This window comes from Manihot esculenta, chromosome 18 (genome assembly GCF_001659605.2).
Source record: "Manihot esculenta cultivar AM560-2 chromosome 18, M.esculenta_v8, whole genome shotgun sequence".
Classification (NCBI taxonomy): domain Eukaryota; kingdom Viridiplantae; phylum Streptophyta; class Magnoliopsida; order Malpighiales; family Euphorbiaceae; genus Manihot; species Manihot esculenta.
The window spans coordinates 33398879-33421948 of NC_035178.2; positions in this window are offsets into that span (position 1 = coordinate 33398879).

The following is a 23070-nucleotide window of genomic DNA, read 5'->3' on the forward strand; positions in this document are numbered from 1 at the left end:
GGTCGCTATTTTGTAATACTTAATTTGCCATGACACTAAATTAGCGACCAAAAAATGGTCGCTGATTGGTCGCTATTTTGTAATATTTCATAATAGCGACCAAATTCTTCCTTTTAGCGACCAAAATTTTGGTCGCTAAATCACTGTTTTTTTGTAGTGATAGCCCTTTACACATTCCAATGGTGTCAGGGGCGTAGAATGAGCCTCACTAGTCTTTCTCTTAACATAACATAACATAACATTCCAATGTGCCAGGGGCATAGAATGGGCCTCACTGGTCTTTCTCTTACATCGTGCCAGGGGCGTAGAATGGGCCTCACTGGTCTTACATATCGTACCATCGTCATCGTATCATATCAAGGGCTAATGGGTCATCCAACATCCATCCACATCAACAACATAGAATGCAATGCAACATATTCGTGATTTCTAATGCAAACAACCTAATATATATATATATCATGGCATTCGTGATGCATGAACATGCTTAAAATTTATTTGCTTTGAAACATAAAGATCCATTCTACTCACCTCAGGCTGACTCTGAACTGACTGAAAAGCAGCTATCTCACTTTTGGGGTTCTCGGTTCCTCGGGTTCGAACCTACACAGGTGGACTCAAATGAGGGACCAAACATATACTAACATGACTCTAAACATCCCTCCAAAAACCCCCTAAAACAATCATAGAAAACATGAAAAGGAAGGCTAAACAGGGCACTTTCGGCGGTAGGTTCGGTGGCTGAAAGTCCCTCCAGAGCCGAAACTCAGCCACTTTCGGCGGCACCTTCGGCGGCCGAAAGTGGTTCCAGAGCCGAAACTCATGCACCTTTGCCGGCCGAAACTCCCCTCTAGAGCCGAAAGTCCAACTTTCAGGGGCAGGGTTCGGCAGCCAAAACATGTCACCACAGGCAGGTTCGGCGGCCGAACATGGCTTCGACTGCCGAACCTGAGTTCTTCCAGAATGGCAAAACTCAGCCACACATGCACATTTTGCCTCCCAAACTCAAACCAAACCATGCACAATACTCCCAAACATGCATAAACACATTCATAAGCATTTAGGGGTCTCAAACTATCCTATACCCCAACAAACATCACATAGAAACACATTTAACATACATTTCATCCTTAAACTCCCATAAACCCTAACCTTTTAACAACTAACCTAATCATGCACAAAACTCTCTAAAACCCCTCAAAACTTTCATAAAACATAAAAGAAGGGTAGGATCTACTCTTACCTCTTGAAGATTGAGAGGAGAGACGATCCAAACTTGGAGTTGTGGAGGAAATGAGCTCCGGGGTCTCCAAGCTTCAAAACTTGATCTTAAGCTCAAAAATCTTCAAAACCAAGTTAAAACTCATTAAAACTTGAAGAGATCGAAGGAAAAATCTCAAATATAACCATGGAAGGTCATGGACTCACCTCTGTCCGAAAATGGGGAAGAAAACTCGCCCATTTTTGGATATGGGGCCTTTTATAGGTGGCTGGCCAGACCACCTTTGGAAGCCAAAGGCAACTCCAAAACTCTACCATGTTCGGCGGCCGAACCTGGGTTTCCCTCCCTTGGTGCTTTTCTTTCAAAACTCAATTTCTTTTGTACCTAAAACCTTAAAATACATGAAAACATTTTAGAAAAATATAATTCTACCCTTCTAGAGAGTTCCGACATCCGAGATTCCATCGGAAAATATGAATTCTGATGCCGGGGTCTAGCCGGATATTACATTCTCCCCCCCTTAAGAACATTCATCCCCAAATGTTCACCAAACAAGCAAAACATGGCATAGTACACATAAACACATAAGAGCACAAAAATACTAACCTTAAAAGAGATGAGGGTATTGCTGGAGCATAGACTCCCGTGTCTCCCAGGTACATTCTTCTATGTTGTTGTGGTGATTCCAAAGGACTTTCACCATCGGGATTTCCTTATTCCTCAGCTTTCTGATCTGCGTGTCTAAGATCCGCACTGGCTGCTCAACATAGGTGAGATCTCCTAGGATCTCCACATTAGACTCACTAAGAACCTTGTCCGGATCTGACACGAACTTCCTTAACATGGAAACATGGAAAACCGAATGGATTCTTTCCATTGAAGTAGGTAAGTCTAACTTGTACGATACATTCCCAATCTTTTGCAAGATTTCAAAGGGTCCAATGTACCGTGGAGCTGTAATACCCGGCTAGACTCCGGTATTGGAATTCCTACCGTCCGGTAGAATCTCGGATGTCGGAAACCTCTAGAAGGGTAAAATCATGTTTTTATGAAATGTTTTAATGTGTTTTATTGATTTTAAGTAAGAAAGAAACTGAATTTTAAATGAAAAAGACCATGGAGGCATTTCCAGGTTCGGCCGCCGAACATTGGATAGTATAGGGGGGCAAGTTAGGCTTCCGAAAGTGGTTCAGGTTCGGCCGCCGAACCTCATGTTCGGCCGCCAAACTTGCATGAGTTTTGGAGGCACTTTAGGCTGCCGAAAGGTGGTCTGGCCAGCCCTTATAAAAGGGCTCCATGGCCGAAACGGGTGAGCTTTCTCCCCATTTTCGGCCAACGGTGAGTCCATGCTCTCTCATGGTTGTTTTTGATGATTTTTCCTCCAATCTTTCGAGTTTTAACTAGTTTTATCTTAGTTTGAAGATATTTGAGCAAAAAGAGTGAAGTTGGTAACTTGGAGACCCTAGGAGCTCGATCTCCCCCATCTCCGAGTTGGATCGCCTCTCCTCTCGATCTTCAAGAGGTAAGGGTAGATCCTTAGCTCATTTCATGTTTTAAACAAGTTTTATGAAAGTTTATGGGGTAGAAATGCATGTTTAGGTTATTATTGAGTTTTTGGGTTAATGTTGAGTTTTTGAGCAATGTATGTTGTATATGCATGTTTGATGTGTTTTGGTTGGGGTTTAGGCTAGTTTGAGATCCCTTTTTTGCTTATGGAAGTGTTGGCTTGAGTTGGAATGGTTTGGGAGGCAAATGTGCATCTTGAAGGCTGAGTTCTGCCCTTTGGAAGAACTCAGGTTCGGCAGCCGAAGGGACTTTCGGCCACCGAACCTGCCTATGGAGGCAAGTCTTTGGCTTCCAAACCCTGCCCCCGAAAGTGGACTTTTGGCTCTGGAAGGGAGTTTCGGCCGCCGAAGGTGCCGCCGAACATGCATGAGTTTCGTCTCTGGAAGGAACCTTCGGCGGCACTTTGTGCATGACTTTCGTCTCTGGAGGGACTTTCGGCCACCGAATCTGCCGCCGAAAGTGCCCAGTCCAGCCTTCCTTTGCATGTTTTTTATGATTATTTTAGGATGTTTTAGGGGGGTTTTGGGGAGTATTTTAGAGTCTGTTCTTGTATATTTGGCCCCTCATTTGAGTCCACCTGTGTAGGTTCGGACCCGAGGAACCGAGGACCCCAGCAGTGAGACAGCTACTTCAGTGTCTTGTCAGAGCTAGCCTGAGGTGAGTAGAATAACTCTTTATGTTTCAAAGTAAATAAATCAGTTTTAGAGCATGTTCATGCATCACGAATGCCATGAGATATATTAGGTTGTTTGCATTAGAATTCACGAATATGTTGCATTGCATAATATGATAATGATGTGGATGGGTGTTGGATGATCCTTTAGTCCTCGTATGATATGATGTGATATGATATGGTATGGTATGGTATGGAAGTCCAGGTCGAGGCCCATTCTACGCCCCTGGCACTATGTTAATAGAAAGACCAGGTTGAGGCCCATTCTACGCCCCTAGCATTATAGGAATGTTATGTTATGTATGTTATGTTAAGAGAAAGACCAGGTCGAGGCCCATTCTACGCCCCTGGCACTATTGGATATGTAGAGGACTATTGGTGACAAAACCATCCTTGATGTGATTTGTCTGTGATGTGATGCATTCCATTATAGCATATGTTTTAAATGTTTTATTATTCTGCTCACTGGACTCTAGTAGCTCACCCCATTTCCCTAATCCCCCAGGTATGCAGGTACGGGATAGGCCAGAAGGTCAAGAAGAGTAAAGTTATGTTTATGTAATAGTTAGATGTGGACATGATGAATTGTAAAGTATTGAATAGTCATGTAATAATGATATTGAGGATTAGAATTGTGCTTGACCCTATATGTATGGTATCCCCTTTGATACATGATCTATAAAATGTTTTTATGATGTTCATGTTTAACCAAGCTTAATATATGTTATGATACTCCATTGGAGCATTTGATGAGGGCTCCAGTGTGTGGTTTATGTTTATGGTTATGTGCATGCACAGGTTAAGCTTGGTAAAGGAAGGAAAAAGTTTACAGTTTCATGTATATGTTGATCATGTATGAGATTTATCAGGTATACAGGATGTATGTTAGGCTTGCTACGGGTCTCGGCGGCCTTAAACTGATCTGGATCCTAGCGCCAGTAGCGGTCCGATTTTCGGGTCGTTACAGATTGGTATCAGAGCCCTAGGTTCATATGGTCGGACCTAGAGTGTCGGGCTCATAGATGTTCTAGAAGGTCAAGCATAATAGGAAAATCATGTCCACTAGGATAGGATGTAGAGTTCTGTCTTGAATGATGATGTGAAATGCCATGATTTAATGCATGTGCATTGATGATATACTATGTATGTGATGGATGTATGCGGATTCATGTGTTTGCGCATGAACCATTTGATGCTAATGTTTTATGTGATGTGTGCTGTTTTTTTCAGTAAGCAAGATGAGAGGAACTCGTCGATCTGCACGATTGACTGGAGTACTACCTCAGGACGAGGGCACGGATGCCCGTCCTCCTGCATTGCCTAGGGCAATGTCCTGCAGGTCTAGCAGGGAGAGAACATCAAGGGACCCTAGAAGGTCTTTTGATGTGAGCAGAAGAGGAACAGTGCAAGGTAGAATGTCGAAAGATGTGGGGAATGATATGGATGTGGATTAGAGGAGGGATGGCAGTCTTGGAGTGAGTATGTCTGAAGAGGGCATGGGAGAGTCTCAGGGAGGCACTCAGGCCTCGGGATTTGTTCAGCCACCCCAGTACCCACCCTTTTCACAGAATCCCGGGTATTCGATAGGAGGTACATCAGATTACCCCAGCTTTAACCCTTATCACTCTCACATGCCATACCCACCATACCCACAGTACCCTATGTACCCACCTCATCTTTCTACCCATGTACAACAAACCCTAACCCAGGGGATGTTGCACCTCCTCCACCACCAGCAGAACCTACTGTCCCAGAAACCCAAGTACCTAAACCTAGCTCATCTGGAGGGAGCAAGGTCAAGATGACCGATTACATGAAGCTGGATGCTCCCTAGTATGAAACAGGTGATGACCCGTTTGAGTATCTTGGGAGGGTCAAGATGATTACAGATGAGATAGGAGCTAATGACAGTAGAGCCATTCAGATAGCTGGGTTCACACTGAAGTGCAAGAAGGCCCGAGAGTGGTTTAAAAATTATGTGAACCCGAGGGTGGATAGTCTATCATGGGAGGAGTTTGCTAATGAGTTTGCAGGTTGGGCTTTCCCTAACAGTTCAAGGAAATTGAAGATGATTGAATTTGAGCAATTGAGGCAGACTGAGGAAATGAGTGTGGATGAGTACACAGATAGATTTTTGGAGCTGTTGCCGTTTGCTGGGAAAAATTTAGACACAGATCAGAAGAAGGCTAGGAGGTATATCATGAGGCTTCATTCCAGGTATTCCTCCTTGATCCAGTCAGCAGAGAGGGAGAGTTTCCATGCCATAGTGGATATGGCCCGGAGAATGGAGGCTAGTGCTATCATTCAGGGAACAGTTAAGCAGTCTGTGGCACAGCCTTCTGGTTCCAAGACCCCAGGTGGGGGAAAGTTAGATCCCTCTTCTCTGAGTGCAGCAGCTTCAGGCAGTAAAAGGTGGGGTAAAGCTAATTCCAAAAAGAATAAGTTCTGGAGCAAGATCAAGTCAGCTCTGGGATTAGGAAGTGGCTCGAGCTCAGGTGCGGACAATGCAGTATGTATGAAGTGTGGGAAGCCGCATAAGGGAGTCTATCGGTTTGGGACGACCGCCTGCTTCAGATGTGGGCAGGAGGGACACATGGCACGGGAGTGTTCTAGAGCAGCTTTTGTAGCACAGTCTCAGCAGACAGTTTCTGGTAGTGTGGCTCATCCAGTGGCTCCAGCTGCGACTCAGGCCAGTGGCAGAGGCAGAGGGAGAGGGGCAGCCTCTTCTTCAGCGGGTTTCAGGGGTGAAGGTCCATCAGCTCCAGCGCAGATCTTCACGATGACTCAGCAGGAGGCAAATGCATCAAACACCGTGGTGTCAGGTAATCTCATCATTAGTTGTTCAGATGTTCATGCCTTAATGGACCCTGGTGCATCTCATTCTTTCATTGCTCCGAGAGCCGTCGAGAGGTTGGGTTTGATGGTCTCTGGATTAGAGTGTCCCCTATGGGTCAGTGGACCCAAGTGTGACCCGTCAGTGGCAGAGTCAGTCTGCCAGTGTAGTCCAGTTTTTGTTGAGGGGAGATGCCTTTCAGCCGACCTTTTGGTTCTAGATTTGACAGATTTTGACGTCATTCTAGGGATGGATTGGCTATCTACCCATGGTGCTACCTTGGACTGCAGAGACAAGGTAGTCAGGTTCAGAGGTCAGGATGGGTCAGAGGTTGTCTTCAGAGGAGACAGGAGGGGTACACCTAGAGGTTTGATATCAGCCCTACAGGCTCGTAGGCTGCTCAGGAGGGGTTGTCAGGGTTTTCTAGCTCATGTGAGAGAGCTGGATAGTCATGTCAGAGAGCCCGCCTCAGTGCCCATGGTCAGTGAGTTTTTAGATGTCTTCCTAGACGAGCTGCCAGGTTTACCACCTACTAGGGAGATAGAGTTCGAAATAAAGTTAATGCCTGGAACCAGACCGATCTCTATCCCTCCCTACAGGATGGCACCAGCTAAATTGAAGGAGCTTAAAGAGCAGTTGCAAAAGTTGGTAGATAAGGGCTTCATCCGACCAAGTACCTCACCTTGGGGTGCTTTAGTGCTGTTTGTGAGAAAGAAGGATGGATCCCTCAGACTTTGTATCAACTACAGGCAGTTGAACAAGGTCACTACCAAGAATAAGTACCCGTTGCCAAGGATCGACGATCTATTCGACCAGCTAGGAGGAGCAAGTTGTTTTTCCAAGATAGATCTGAGATCCGGGTACCATCAGCTGAGGATAAGAGAAGAGGATGTGCCGAAGACGGCGTTCAGAACCAGATATGGGCACTATGAGTTCCTTGTAATGCCGTTCGGGTTAACCAATGCCCCTGCAGCATTCATGGATCTCATGAACAGAGTTTTCAGTCAGTATCTAGATCACTTTGTTATTGTCTTCATAGATGATATCTTAGTGTACTCCAGGTGTAACGACCCGAAAATCGGACCGCTACCGGCGCTAGGATCCGGGTCGACTTAAGGCCGCCGGGACCCGTAGCAAGCCTAACATAATACCTGTAAACCTGTATAATCCCATACATGATCAACAATAAGCATAAAAATTAAAACTTTCTTTACATATTCATCAACCAAACTCAACCTGTGCATAACATTAACATAACATTGATCCCTCTGTGGGATCTCATCTGTGCCCTCAAGGGGTAACATAACCTGTGTTGAGCTGGTTTACATAAACATCATCAAAATCTCTAGATCATGTATAAAAGGGATACAACAATCTATGGTCAAGCACATACTAACATCCATAAAACTCATTACATAACTATACTGTACTTTTACATTACAATTTTGATCATGTCCATTACTAGCTATTACAAAGGCATAACTTCTTTACTCTATCCGGACTCCCGCACTATACTGTACCTGCAAGCCTGGGGGTAGAGGGGGAGGGGTGAGCTAAAAGCCCAGTGAGCTGAACTATTAAAACACATTAACACTATGCTCTATGAGAATGCATCATAACACAAACAATTCACATAAGGGTTGGGTGAACTTGTCACCAATTAGTCCAAGCTAACATAGTGCCAGGCCGTAGCATGGGGTCCTGGTCTTCCTTTCATACATACATTACTTACCATTATCCCAGGGCCTCCTCTGGGCTCCTGGTCTTCGAGTCCACAATCGTGCCAGGCCGTAGAATGGGGTCCTGGTCTTTCATTTCCGTGCCAGGCCGTAGAATGGGGTCCTGGTCTTCCTGTCATGGACTAATTGGGTCATCCAACATTCACCCACATCAACAACAAATGATGCAATGCGGCATATTCGTGAAACTAATGCAATCATCCTATTGCATAATCATGATGCATGAAACATGATAAAACATTTAATTTAAAAGAGTAAGTTTAGTTCCACTCACCTCTGGCTGACTCTGACAACACCGAAGCAGCTGAACTCACTGCTGGGGTCCTCGGTTCCTCGGGTCCGAACCTACACAGGTGGACTCAAATGAGGGACCAAACATGCTAGAACATAACTCCAAACTACTCCCCGAAAACCCCCTAAAACATCATGAAATAATCACATAGAGATATGCATGAAATGGCTGAACAGGGCACTTTCGGCGGCACCTTCGGCGGCCGAAAGTCCTGGACAGAGGCGAAACTCAGGTAGGTTCGGCGGCACCTTCGGCGGCCGAAAGTGCCAGACAGAGACGAAAGTCTCTTTTCGGGGGCACCTTCGGCAGCCGAATGCTGCCTCCACAAAAGGGGTTCGGCGGCCGAAACTCCCTTCGGCTGCCGAACCTAGTTTCTGCCAAACGGGCAGAAACTTGGTTCAAATGAACCTCCTGCCTCCCAAAACCATAAATCATGCATATATCTCAACCAAAATATGCATACAAGTTCCTAGGGGCCTCAAACATACATATACCCCTTCTACAACACTTCAATCACACACAAACAAGCTACATTGTTCAAAACATCAATATATACCCATAACAGCAACATATAACCTAACATGCATTTCTACCCATAGATCTTGCATAAAACTTATTTAAAACTCATAAGGAGTTTAAGATCGGCTCTTACCTCTTGAAGATCGAGGGTTGAGGAGATCTAAACGTGGAGATGGGAGAAGTTCCAACTTTTGGTCTCCAAGCTCCAAAACTTGTTCTAAGCTCAAAGATCTTCAAAACCAAAGTTATAAACTTGTAAAGATCATGGAAAAAGGAAGGAAAAACTCAAGATTGGGGAAGGATGGCGGAATGCTCACCTTGGCCGAAATGGGGAGAAAAAGCTCGCCCATTTTCGGCTAAGGGACCCTTTTATAGGTGGCTGGCCAGGCCACATTCGGGGGCCGAATGTGTCTCCGCATCCATGCAATGTTCGGCGGCCGAACTTGACTTTCGGCGGCCGAACATGAACTTCCCTAACTCATGCTTTCGGGGGCCTAACGTGCCTCCAAAACACATGCATGTTCGGCGGCCGAACTTGACTTTCGGCGGCCGAACCTGGGTTTTCCTCCAAAGATTTTTTTCTTGTAAAAACTCATTCAATTTCATATTCAAAACCATTAAAAACATGAAAACATTTTTCAAAAACATGATTTTACCCTTCTAGAGGTCTCCGACATCCGAGATTCCACCGGACGGTAGGAATTCCGATACCGGAGTCTAGCCGGGTATTACATTCTCCCCCCCTTAAGAACATTCGTCCCCGAATGTTCCTCAACTAGTACATGCATACCAAACAATATAACATACACACATAAACACATAGAGACTAACCTCTAAAAGAGATGAGGATATTGCCGGAGCATGGACTCCCGTGTCTCCCAAGTGCATTCTTCTATATTGTGGTGGTTCCACAGGACTTTCACCATCGGGATTTCCTTGTTCCTTAGCTTTCTGATCTGGGTGTCTAGGATCCGTACTGGCTGCTCAACATAGGTGAGATCCTCTTGGATCTCCACATCAGGCTCACTAAGAACCTTGCCCGGATCTGACACGAACTTTCTCAACATAGAAACATGGAAAACCGGATGGATTCTCTCCATCGAAGCAGGTAAATCCAGCTTGTACGATACATTCCCAATCCTCTGCAGGACTTCAAAGGGTCCGATGTACCGCGGAGCCAGCTTACCCTTCTTCCCGAACCGAACCACTCCTTTCATTGGAGACACCTTGAGCAATACCAGATCCCCCTCCTGAAACTCTACTAGTCTCCTGCGGATGTCTGCATAACTCTTCTGTCTGCTTGCAGCTGTCTTGATTCTCTCTCTGATTATGGGCACCACCCTGCTGGTGATCTCTACTAGCTCGGGTCCTGCTAAGGACCTCTCTCCTACCTCTTCCCAGCAAACAGGTGATCTGCACTTCCTTCCATATAAAGCTTCATATGGAGCCATCCCGATGCTAGCATGATGGCTGTTATTGTAGGCAAACTCCACCAAAGGTAGATGTTGCCTCCAAGAACCGCCAAAGTCCAGCACACACATTCTCAGCATATCTTCTATGGTCTGGATGGTCCTCTCTGACTGTCCGTCTGTCTGTGGATGGAAGGCAGTGCTGAAATCCAACCTAGTACCCATGGCATTCTGCAGACTCCGCCAAAACCTGGAGGTGAACTGGGGCCCTCTATCTGACACTATAGAAACAGGAACCCCATGCAGTCTGACTATCTCATCAACGTACACCTGCGCCAACTTGTCCACAGAATAGCCACTCCTGACAGGGATGAAGTGAGCAGATTTGGTGAGTCTGTCCACAATCACCCATATGGAGTCCAATCTGTTGGACGCCGCCGGTAACCCCACTACGAAGTCCATAGCTATATTCTCCCATTTCCATTCTAGAATAGGTAGCGGGTTAAGCATTCCAGCCGGCTTCTGATGTTCCAGCTTCACCCTCTGACATACTTCGCAGGCTGACACAAACTGTGCCACTTCTTTCTTCATAGCTGGCCACCAGTAAACTTTCTTCAGATCTTGATACATCTTGGTGGCTCCGGGGTGAATGCTGTATCTTGCATTATGAGCCTCTCTCATAATGTCTCCTTTTAGCCCTATGTCATCTGGTACACACAGTCGACTCCCATAGCGGAGGATCCCCCTATTGTCGAATCTGAACTCACTGTCCTTGCCTGACTGAACAGTCCTAGCAATCTTCACTAACTCTGGGTCCTCATGCTGTTTCTGAGCCACTTGCTCCAGAAACATGGGTGTCACTTTCATCTGAGCAACCAAGGCACCTGTACCAGACAACTCCAACTGTAGACCTTCCTCGATGAGCTTGTAAAACTCCTTCACCACTGGTCTCCTCTCTGCCGTGATGTGGGATAGACTGCCTAGTGACTTCCGGCTTAGGGCGTCTGCCACAACATTCGCCTTACCCGGATGATACTGAATCTTGCAATCATAGTCACTCAGCAACTCTACCCATCTCCTCTGTCTCAAATTTAAGTCTCTTTGACTCAGGATGTATTGCAGGCTTTTATGATCTGTGAAGATCTCACATTTTACCCCATAGAGGTAGTGCCTCCACATCTTGAGTGCAAAGATTACTGCTGCCATCTCAAGGTCATGTGTGGGGTAATTCAACTCATGCTTCTTTAGCTGCCTAGAAGCATAAGCAATCACCCGTTCGTTCTGCATAAGCACACAACCCAGTCCCACACGGGACGCATCACAAAAGACTGTAAAGTCCTCTCCACTAGATGGCAGAGCTAAAACTGGTGCTGAAGTCAACCTCTTCTTGAGCTCTTCAAAGCTCTCCTCGGACTGGTCGGTCCACAGAAATTTCTGATTCTTCCTAGTTAGTCTGGTCAGAGGAGCTGCTATCTTTGAGAAGTCCTGAACGAACCTCCTGTAGTAACCTGCCAAACCCAAGAAACTCCTGATCTCTGTCACTGAAGTGGGTCTAGGCCAGTTAGCCACAGTTTCTGTCTTCTTGGGGTCTACCTCAATCCCATTCTCTGACACTACATGCCCCAAGAACGAAATGCTCCTCAGCCAGAACTCACATTTAGAGAACTTGGCATACAAGCCATGTTCCCTCAAGGTCTGTAGAACCAACCTCAGATGATGGGCATGCTCCTCTGCATTCCTGGAATACACCAAGATATCATCTATGAAGACGATAACGAAGTGATCCAGGTACTGGCTAAACACTCTATTCATGAGGTCCATGAATGCTGCAGGGGCGTTAGTTAACCCAAACGGCATTACAAGGAACTCAAAATGCCCATATCTGGTCCTGAAAGCTGTCTTTGGTACGTCCTCTTCCCTGATCCTCAACTGATGGTACCCCGATCTCAGATCTATTTTGGAGAAACAACCCGCTCCTGCTAGCTGGTCGAATAGATCGTCGATCCTTGGCAATGGGTACTTGTTCTTGGTAGTGACTTTGTTCAACTGCCTGTAGTCGATACAAAGTCTAAGAGATCCATCCTTCTTTTTCACAAACAGAACTGGAGCACCCCAGGGTGAGGTACTCGGTCGGATGAAGCCCTTGTCTACCAGCTCCTGTAACTGCTCCTTCAACTCTTTTAATTCTGCTGGCGCCATCCTGTAGGGAGGGATAGAGATCGGTCGGGTTCCAGGCATCAGTTCTATCTCGAACTCTATCTCCCTAGCAGGTGGTAAACCTGGCAGCTCGTCTGGGAACACATCTAAGAACTCTCTAACCACTGGCACCGAGGCGGGCTCTCTAACCTGACTATTTAGCTCCCTCACATGAGCCAAATACCCCTGACATCCCCTCCTGAGCAACCTACGAGCCTGAAGAGCTGAGATCATACCTCTAGGTGTACCCCTCCTGTCTCCTCTGAAGACAACCTTTGATCCATCCTGACCTCTGAACCTGACTACCTTGTCCCTGCAGTCCAAGGTAGCACCATGGGTAGATAACCAGTCCATCCCTAGAATGACGTCAAAGTCTGTCAAATCTAGAACCACAAGGTCGGCGGACATGCATCTCCCTTCAACAAAAACTGGACTACACTGACAGACTGACTCTGCCACTGATGGATCACACTTGGGTCCACTGACCCAGAGAGGACACTCTAACCCAGAGATCATCAACCCCAACCTCTGGACGGCTCTCGGAGCAATAAATGAATGAGATGCACCAGGGTCCATCAATGCATAAACATCCGAACAACCTATGACGAGATTACCTGCCACCACGGTGTTGGATGCGTCTGCCTCCTGCTGTGTCATTGTGAAGATCCGTGCTGGGGCTGATGGACCTTCACCTCTGAAACCCGCTGAAGAAGAGGCTGCTCCTCTCCCTCTGCCTCTGCCACTGGCCTGAGTCATGGCTGGAGCTGCTGGCTGCCCTACACTGCCTGAAGCTGTCTGCTGGGACTGAGCCATCGGGACTGCTCTTAGACAATCTCGAGCCATATGCCCCTCCTGACCACATCTGAAACAGGCGTTCGTCCCAAACCGACATACTCCCCTGTGTGGCTTACCACACCTCGCACAAACTGCATTATCCGCACCAGAGCTTGAGCCACTCCCAAATCCCAGACTGGACTTGACTTTACTCCAGAACTTATTCTTCTTACCCTTGGGTTTACCCCATCTCTTACTGCCTGAAGTTGCTGCACTCAAGGTAGAGGGATCTAACCTTCCCCCTCCCGGAGTTTTAGAACCAGAAGCTTGTGCCACTGTCTGCTTAACTGTCCCCTGAACGATGGCACTAGCCTCCATTCTCCTAGCCATGTCTACTATGGCGTGAAAACTCTCTCTATCTGCTGACTGTACCAAGGAGGAATACCTGGGATGGAGCTTCATGATATACCTCCTCGACTTCTTCTGGTCTGTGCTAAGGTCTTGCCCTGCAAATGGCAGCAACTCCATAAATCTATCAGTATATTCGTCTACACTCATGTCATCAGTCTGCCTCAACTGTTCGAATTCTATCATCTTCAATTCCCTTGAGCTATCAGGAAAAGCCCATCCTGCAAACTCATTTGCAAACTCTTCCCAAGTCATGCGGTCCACTCTCGGGTTCACATAATTCTTGAACCACTCCCGTGCCTTCTTGCACTTGAGCGTGAACCCGGCCATTTGAATGGCTCTACTGTCATCAGCCCCTATCTCATCTGTAATTGCCTTGACCCGCTCCAAGTACACGAACGGATCATTACCGGTTTCAAACTGGGGAGCACCCAGCTTCATATAGTCTGTCATCTTGACCTTGCTCCCACTGACTGAGCTAGGTCTAGGAGGTTGAGCAACTGGGGCTGCTGGTTCTGCAGGTGGTGGAGGTGGTGTAACATTTTCTGAGGTAGGGTTTGCTGGATTTGGATAGTAGGGTGGAGGTGGATACATTGGGTACTGAGAGTATGGTGGGTAGTATGGTGGGTATGGCATCTGTGTGGGATAAGGGGTGAAACTAGGGTAATCCGATGTACCTCCCATCGAATACTCGGGATGTTGTGAGAAATGTGGGTAGTGAGGTGGCTGTACAAATCCCGAGGCCTGAGTGCCTCCTTGGGACTCTCCCATTCCTTCTTCTGGCATACTGACTCCCAAACTGCCATCCCTCCTCTGTTCCACGTCCATATCATCCCCCATATCCTCTGACGCTCCTCCCTGAACTGTTCCTCTGACTGATCTGCTTCTACCCAGATCCAAAGACCTTCTAGGGTCTCTTGCTACTCTGTCCCTGTTGGACCTGCTAGACATTGCCCTAGGCAATGCTGGAGGACGGGCGCTCATGCCCTCATCCTCAGGTGGTACTCCAGTCAATCTTGCTGATCGACGAGTTCCTCTCATCCTGTTTTCTGAAAAACAGTGGACAACACATAAATATTAGCATCATATGGTTCATGTGGGCACACATGAACCCGCATCACATACATCACATATCATAGCATATCATTAATGCACATGCATATTATCATGGCATTTCACATCATCATGCAAGACAGGACTCCACATCCTATCCTAGTGGACATGATCTTTTCCTATTGTGCTTGACCTTCTATAACATCTATGAGCCCGACACTCTAGGTCCGACCATATGAACCTAGGGCTTTGATACCATTCTGTAACGACCCGAAAATCGGACCGCTACCGGCGCTAGGATCCGGGTCGACTTAAGGCCGCCGGGACCCGTAGCAAGCCTAACATAATACCTGTAAACCTGTATAATCCCATACATGATCAACAATAAGCATAAAAATTAAAACTTTCTTTACATATTCATCAACCAAACTCAACTTGTGCATAACATTAACATAACATTGATCCCTCTGTGGGATCTCATCTGTGCCCTCAAGGGGTAACATAACCTGTGTTGAGCTGGTTTACATAAACATCATCAAAATCTCTAGATCATGTATAAAAGGGATACAACAATCTATGGTCAAGCACATACTAACATCCATAAAACTCATTACATAACTATACTGTACTTTTACATTACAATTTTGATCATGTCCATTACTAGCTATTACAAAGGCATAACTTCTTTACTCTATTCGGACTCCCGCACTATACTGTACCTGCAAGCCTGGGGGTAGAGGGGGAGGGGTGAGCTAAAAGCCCAGTGAGCTGAACTATTAAAACACATTAACACTATGCTCTATGAGAATGCATCATAACACAAACAATTCACATAAGGGTTGGGTGAACTTGTCACCAATTAGTCCAAGCTAACATAGTGCCAGGCCGTAGCATGGGGTCCTGGTCTTCCTGTCATACATACATTACTTACCATTATCCCAGGGCCTCCTCTGGGCTCCTGGTCTTCGAGTCCACAATCGTGCCAGGCCATAGAATGGGGTCCTGGTCTTTCATTTCCGTGCCAGGCCGTAGAATGGGGTCCTGGTCTTCCTGTCATGGACTAATTGGGTCATCCAACATTCACCCACATCAACAACAAATGATGCAATGCGGCATATTCGTGAAACTAATGCAATCATCCTATTGCATAATCATGATGCATGAAACATGATAAAACATTTAATTTAAAAGAGTAAGTTTAGTTCCACTCACCTCTGGCTGACTCTGACAACACCGAAGCAGCTGAACTCACTGCTGGGGTCCTCGGTTCCTCGGGTCCGAACCTACACAGGTGGACTCAAATGAGGGACCAAACATGCTAGAACATAACTCCAAACTACTCCCCGAAAACCCCCTAAAACATCATGAAATAATCACATAGAGATATGCATGAAATGGCTGAACAGGGCACTTTCGGCGGCACCTTCGGCGGCCGAAAGTCCTGGACAGAGGCGAAACTCAGGTAGGTTCGGCGGCACCTTCGGCGGCCGAAAGTGCCAGACAGAGACGAAAGTCTCTTTTCGGGGGCACCTTCGGCAGCCGAATGCTGCCTCCACAAAAGGGGTTCGGCGGCCGAAACTCCCTTCGGCTGCCGAACCTGGTTTCTGCCAAACGGGCAGAAACTTGGTTCAAATGAACCTCCTGCCTCCCAAAACCATAAATCATGCATATATCTCAACCAAAACATGCATACAAGTTCCTAGGGGCCTCAAACATACATATACCCCTTCTACAACACTTCAATCACACACAAACAAGCTACATTGTTCAAAACATCAATATATACCCATAACATCAACATATAACCTAACATGCATTTCTACCCATAGATCTTGCATAAAACTTATTTAAAACTCATAAGGAGCTTAAGATCGGCTCTTACCTCTTGAAGATCGAGGGTTGAGGAGATCTAAACGTGGAGATGGGAGAAGTTCCAACTTTTGGTCTCCAAGCTCCAAAACTTGTTCTAAGCTCAAAGATCTTCAAAACCAAAGTTATAAACTTGTAAAGATCATGGAAAAAGGAAGGAAAAACTCAAGATTGGGGAAGGATGGCGGAATGCTCACCTTGGCCGAAATGGGGAGAAAAAGCTCGCCCATTTTCGGCTAAGGGACCCTTTTATAGGTGGCTGGCCAGGCCACATTCGGGGGCCGAATGTGTCTCCGCATCCATGCAATGTTCGGCGGCCGAACTTGACTTTCGGCGGCCGAACATGAACTTCCCTAACTCATGCTTTCGGGGGCCTAACGTGCCTCCAAAACGCATGCATGTTCGGCGGCCGAACTTGACTTTCGGCGGCCGAACCTGGGTTTTCCTCCAAAGATTTTTTTCTTGTAAAAACTCATTCAATTTCATATTCAAAACCATTAAAAACATGAAAACATTTTTCAAAAACATGATTTTACCCTTCTAGAGGTCTCCGACATCCGAGATTCCACCGGACGATAGGAATTCCAATACCGGAGTCTAGCCGGGTATTACACCAGGAATGCAGAGGAACATGCCCATCATCTGAGGTTAGTCTTGCAGACCTTGAGGGAACATGGCTTGTATGCCAAGTTCTCCAAGTGTGAGTTCTGGTTGAGGAGTATTTCATTCTTGGGGCATGTTGTGTCAGAAAATGGGATAGGGGTGGACCCCAAGAAGGTGGAAGCTGTAGCTAATTGGCTTAGACCCACTTCAGTGACAGAGATCAAGAGCTTCTTGGGTTTGGCAGGTTACTACAGGAGGGACTTTCGGCCGCCGAACCTGCCGCCGAAAGTGCCCAGTCCAGCCTTCCTTTGCATGTTTTCTATGATTGTTTTAGGGTGTTTTAGGGGGTTTTTAGGGAGTATTTTAGAGTCATGTTCTTGTATGTTTAGTCCCTCATTTGAGTCCACCTGTGTAGGTTCGGATCCGAGGAACCGAGGACCCCAGCATTGAGACAGCTGCTTCAGTGTCTTGTCAGAGCTAGCCTGAGGTGAGTAGAATAACTCTTTATGTTTCAAAGTAAATAAATCAGTTTTTGAGCATGTTCATGCATCACGAATGCCATGAGATATATTAGGTTGTTTGCATTAGAATTCACGAATATGTTGCATTGCATAATATGATGATGATGTGGATGGGTGTTGGATGATCCTTTAGTCCTCGTATGATATGATGTGATATGATATGGTATGGTATGGTATGGAAGTCCAGGTCGAGGCCCATTCTACGCCCCTGGCACTATGTTAAGAAAAAGACCAAGTCGAGACCCATTCTATGCCCCTGGCATTATAGGAATGTTATGTTATGTATGTTATGTTAAGAGAAAGACCAGGTCGAGGCCCATTCTACGCCCCTGGCACTATTGGATATGTAGAGGACTATTGGTGACAAAACCATCATTGATGTGATTTGTCTGTGATGTGATGCATTCCATTATAGCATATGTTTTAAATGTTTTATTATTCTGCTCACTGGGCTCTAGTAGCTCACCCCATTTCCCTAATCCCCCAGATATGCAGGTACGGGATAGGCCAGGAGGTCAAGAAGAGTAAAGTTATGTTTATGTAATAGTTAGATGTGGACATGATGAATTGTAAAGTATTGAATAGTCATGTAATAATGATATTGAGGATTAGAATTGTGCTTGACCCTATATGTATGGTATCCCCTTTGATACATGATCTATAAAATGTTTTTATGATGTTCATGTTTAACCAAGCTTAATATATGTTATGATACTCCATTGGAGCATTTGATGAGGGCTCCAGTGTGTGGTTTATGTTTATGGTTATGTGCATGCATAGGTTAAGTTTGGTAAAGGAAGGAAAAAGTTTACAGTTTCATGTATATGTTGATCATGTATGGGATTTATTAGGTATACAGGATGTATGTTAGGCTTGCTACGAGTCCCGGCGGCCTTAAGCCGATATGGATCCTAGCGCCGGTAGCGGTCCAGTTTCCGAGTCGTTACAGGAGCTAACTTACCTTTCTTCCCAAAACGAACCACCCCTTTCATAGGAGACACTTTGAGCAACAGCAAGTCTCCCTCCTGAAATTTCACTTGCTTCCTGCGAACGTCTGCATAGCTCTTTTGCCTGCTCACAGTAGTCTTGATCCTTTCTCTGATGATGGGCACTACTCTACTGGTGATCTCTACTAGCTCAGGCCCTGCCAAGGCCCTTTCTCTAACTTCTTCCCAGCAAACAGGCGACCTGCACTTCCTCCCATAAAGTGTTTCGTAAGGAGCCATCCCGATGCTAGCATGATAGTTGTTATTGTAGGCAAACTCCACCAAGGGTAGATGCTACCTCCAAGAACCGCCAAAATCTAGCACACACATTCTGAGCATATCTTCAATTGTCTGGATGGTCCTCTCTGACTGTCCGTCAGTCTGTGGGTGGAAAGCAGTGCTGAAATCCAACCTGGTACCCATAGCACTCTGCAGACTCCGCCAAAACCTAGAGGTGAACTAGGGTCCTCTATCAGACACAATTGAAACAGGGGTCCCATGCAGCCTGACCACTTCATCAACAAATACCTGCGCCAATTTATCGACAGAGTAGCCACTCCTAACAGGGATGAAGTGAGCAGATTTGGTCAGTCTGTCCACAATCACCCATATGGAGTCTAATCTGTTGGATGTTGCCGGTAACCCCACCACAAAATCCATAGCTATATTCTCCCATTTCCACTCTGGAATCGGCAGTGGGTTAAGCATTCCAGCCGGCTTTTGATGTTCCAGCTTCACCCTTTGACATACTTCACAGGCGAACACGAACTGTGCCACTTCTCTCTTCATAGCTGGCCACCAATAAACTCTCTTCAGATCTTGATACATCTTGGTGGCTCCAGGGTGAACACTGTATCTAGCATTATGAGCTTCCCTCATAATGTCGCCTTTTAGACTCACGTCATCTGGTATACATAATCTACTCCCATAGCGGAGGATCCCCTTGCTGTCAAATCTGAACTCTTCATTCTTGCCTGACTGAACAGTCCTGGCAATTTTCACTAACTCTGGGTCCTCATACTGTTTCTAAGCCACCTGCTCCAGAAACACGGGTGTCACTCTCATCTGGGCTATCAAAGCACCTGTACCAGACAACTCCAACTGCAACCCTTCATTGATGAGCTTGTAAAACTCTCTCACCATCGGTCTCCTCTCTGCTGAAATATGGGACAAATTGCCAAGTGATTTCCGGCTTAGGGCATCTGCCACAACATTTGCCGTACCCGGATGGTACTGAATTTTGCAATCGTAGTCACTAAGCAGTTTTACCCATCTCCTCTGCCTCAGATTCAACTCCCTCTGACTCAAGATGTACTGCAGGCTCTTGTGATCTGTGAAGATCTCACATTTAACCCCATAAAGGTAGTGCCTCCATATCTTGAGTGCGAAGATCACAACTGCCATTTCCAGGTCATGTGTAGGATAATTTAACTCATGCTTCTTCAGCTGTCTAGAAGCATAAGCAATTACCCTCTCATTTTGCATCAATACACAACCTAGTACCACACGGGACGCATCACAAAACACTGTGAAGTCTTTATTACTGGTAGGCAAAGCTAACACCGGTGTTGACGTCAACCTTTTCTTTAGCTCTTCAAAACTTTCTTCACATTGCTCAGACCACACAAACCTCTGATTCTTCTTAGTTAATCTGGTCATAGGAGCGGCGATTTTTGAGAAGTCCTGTACGAACCTCCTGTAGTAACCTGCCAAACCCAAGAAGCTTTTGATCTCTGTCACTGTAGTGGGTCTAGGCCAGTTAGCTACCGCTTCCACCTTCTTGGGGTCCACTTCAATCCCCTGTTCTGACACTACATGCCCTAAGAATGAAATGTTCCTCAACCAGAATTCACACTTAGAGAACTTGGCATACAAGCCATGTTCCCTCAAGGTCTGCAAAACTGTCCTCAGATGATGGGCATGCTCCTCTGCGTTTTTGGAATACACTAAGATATCATCGATGAAGACAATAACGAAGTGATCCAGATACTGACTGAAAACTCTGTTCATGAGGTCCATGAATGCTGCAGGGGCATTGGTTAGCCCAAACGGCATTACTAGGAACTCATAGTGCCCATATCTGGTCCTGAACGCCGTCTTCGGCACATCTTCTTCTCTGATTTTCAGCTGATGGTACTCGGATCTCAGATCTATCTTGGAGAAATAACCCGCTCCTGCTAGTTGGTCGAATAGATCGTCGATCCTAGGTAGAGGGTACTTGTTCTTGGTAGTGACTTTGTTCAACTGTCTGTAGTCGATACAAAGTCTGAGGGATCCATCCTTCTTTCTTACAAACAGCACTGGGGCACCCCAGGGTGAGGTACTCGGTTGGATGAAACCCTTGTCTACCAACTCTTGCAACTGTTCCTTTAGCTCCTTCAACTCTGTTGGTGCCATCCTGTAGGGAGGGATAGAGATTGGTCTGGTTCCAGGCAGCAATTCTATTTCAAACTCTATCTCCCTAGCAGGTGGTAGTCCTGGAAGCTCATCGGGGAAGACATCTGGAAACTCTCTGACCGCGGGCACTGAGGCGGGCACTGAGGCGGGCTCCCTGACCTGACTATCCAGCTCTCTCACATGAGCTAGAAACCCCTGACAACCTCTCCTGAGCAACCTACGAACCTGTAGGGATGATATCAGACCTCTAGGCGTACCCCTCCTGTCTCCTCTGAAGACAACCTCTGACCCATCCTGATCTCTGAACCTGACTACCTTGTCTCTGTAGTCCAAGGTAGCCCCATGAGCAGATAGCCAATCCATCCCTAGAATGACATCAAAATCCGTCAAGTCTAGAACCACCAGGTCAGCTGAAAGGCATCTACTCTCCACAAACACTGGACTATACCGGCAAACTGACTCTGCCACTGATGGGTCACACTTGGGTCCACTGATCCAGAGGGGACACTCTAACCCAGAGACTATCAAACCCAACCTCTCTACGGCTCTCGGAGCAACAAAAGAATGAGATGCACCAGGGTCCATTAAAGCATACACATCTGTACAACCAATGATGAGATTACCTGACACCACGGTGTTGGATGTGTTCGCCTCCTGCTGTGTCATAGTGAAGATCCGAGCTGGAGCTGATGGACCTTCACCTCGGGAACCTACTAAAGAAGAGGCTGCCCCTCTCCCTCGGCCTTTGCCACTGCCCTGAGTCATGGCTGGAGCTGCTGGCTGAGCCACACTACCAGAAGCTGTCTGCTGGGACGGTGCCATGAAAGGTGCCCTAGGACACTCCCGTGCCATGTGTCCCTCTTGCCTACATCTGAAGCAGGCTGTGGTCCCAAACCGGCACACTCCTTTGTGTAGCTTGCCACACCTCAAACACTATGCACCATCAGATCCCGAGCTCGAGCCACCACCGAGTCCCAGACCTGATTTTAACCTGTTCCAGAACTTATTTTTCTTTGACTTTTTGGTGGTACTACTCCACCTCTTACTGCCTGAAGCTGCTGCACTAAGAGAAGAGGGATCTAATCTTCCCCCGCTTGGGGTCTTGGAACCTGAAGACTGTGCCACTGACTGCTTAACTGTAACGACCCGAAAACCGATACCCCTCTGTAACGGCCCGAACCACTACCGGCGCTAGGATCCAGATCGACTTAAGGCCGCTGGGACCCGTAGCAAGCCAAACATACATCCTATCACCTGGTCAAATCCCATACATGATCAAAACTTTAACATAGCAACTTAAACATTTGATGTATATCCCGAGCCTGACCTGTATGCGACATAACTGAAAACATAAAGAACCCCCTACTAGAGCCCTCATCAAAACTCTAGCTGGGTCAACATAACATACATCAAGCTGGAGTCACATCCAAAGAACTAGAACCTAACCTGTGCATGCATCAAACCACAAACATAAGACCTCCACTAGGGTCCTCATCAAACTCTAGCGTGGTAAACAACACATACCACAAGATTAGTTCAAACACAACTCAACATAAAACCATAACATACATCATGTACTAGACAGGGACTAACCAAGTCTTAGGGTCAAGAACAGCACTAATCCACAAACATAACTCTACTTTTACTTGCATTACAATACATTTCATTATCTTACAATACATTATCTCAATTTATGTTACATGTCCACACTAACACTAATCTATTACATAAACACAACCTTAACTCTTGAGACTTCCCGGTCGACCTTCTACCTGCAACACTGGGGTTAGTGACGCGGAACCCTATGGCACAAGCCTCAAACCCACACGCACAAGTAGATACGGAATCCAAAGATCTGATAAACCCACCTCCTATGGCACCCCAAACTTAGAGAAGCTGAAACACCAATGATCGAAGGATTTAGATGAGAATCTGACAAACGCCACAACAAATAGTTGATAAGTTAATCGAGATTCCTGGTGCAATTGATGAAAGCAAATCCTCACTCTC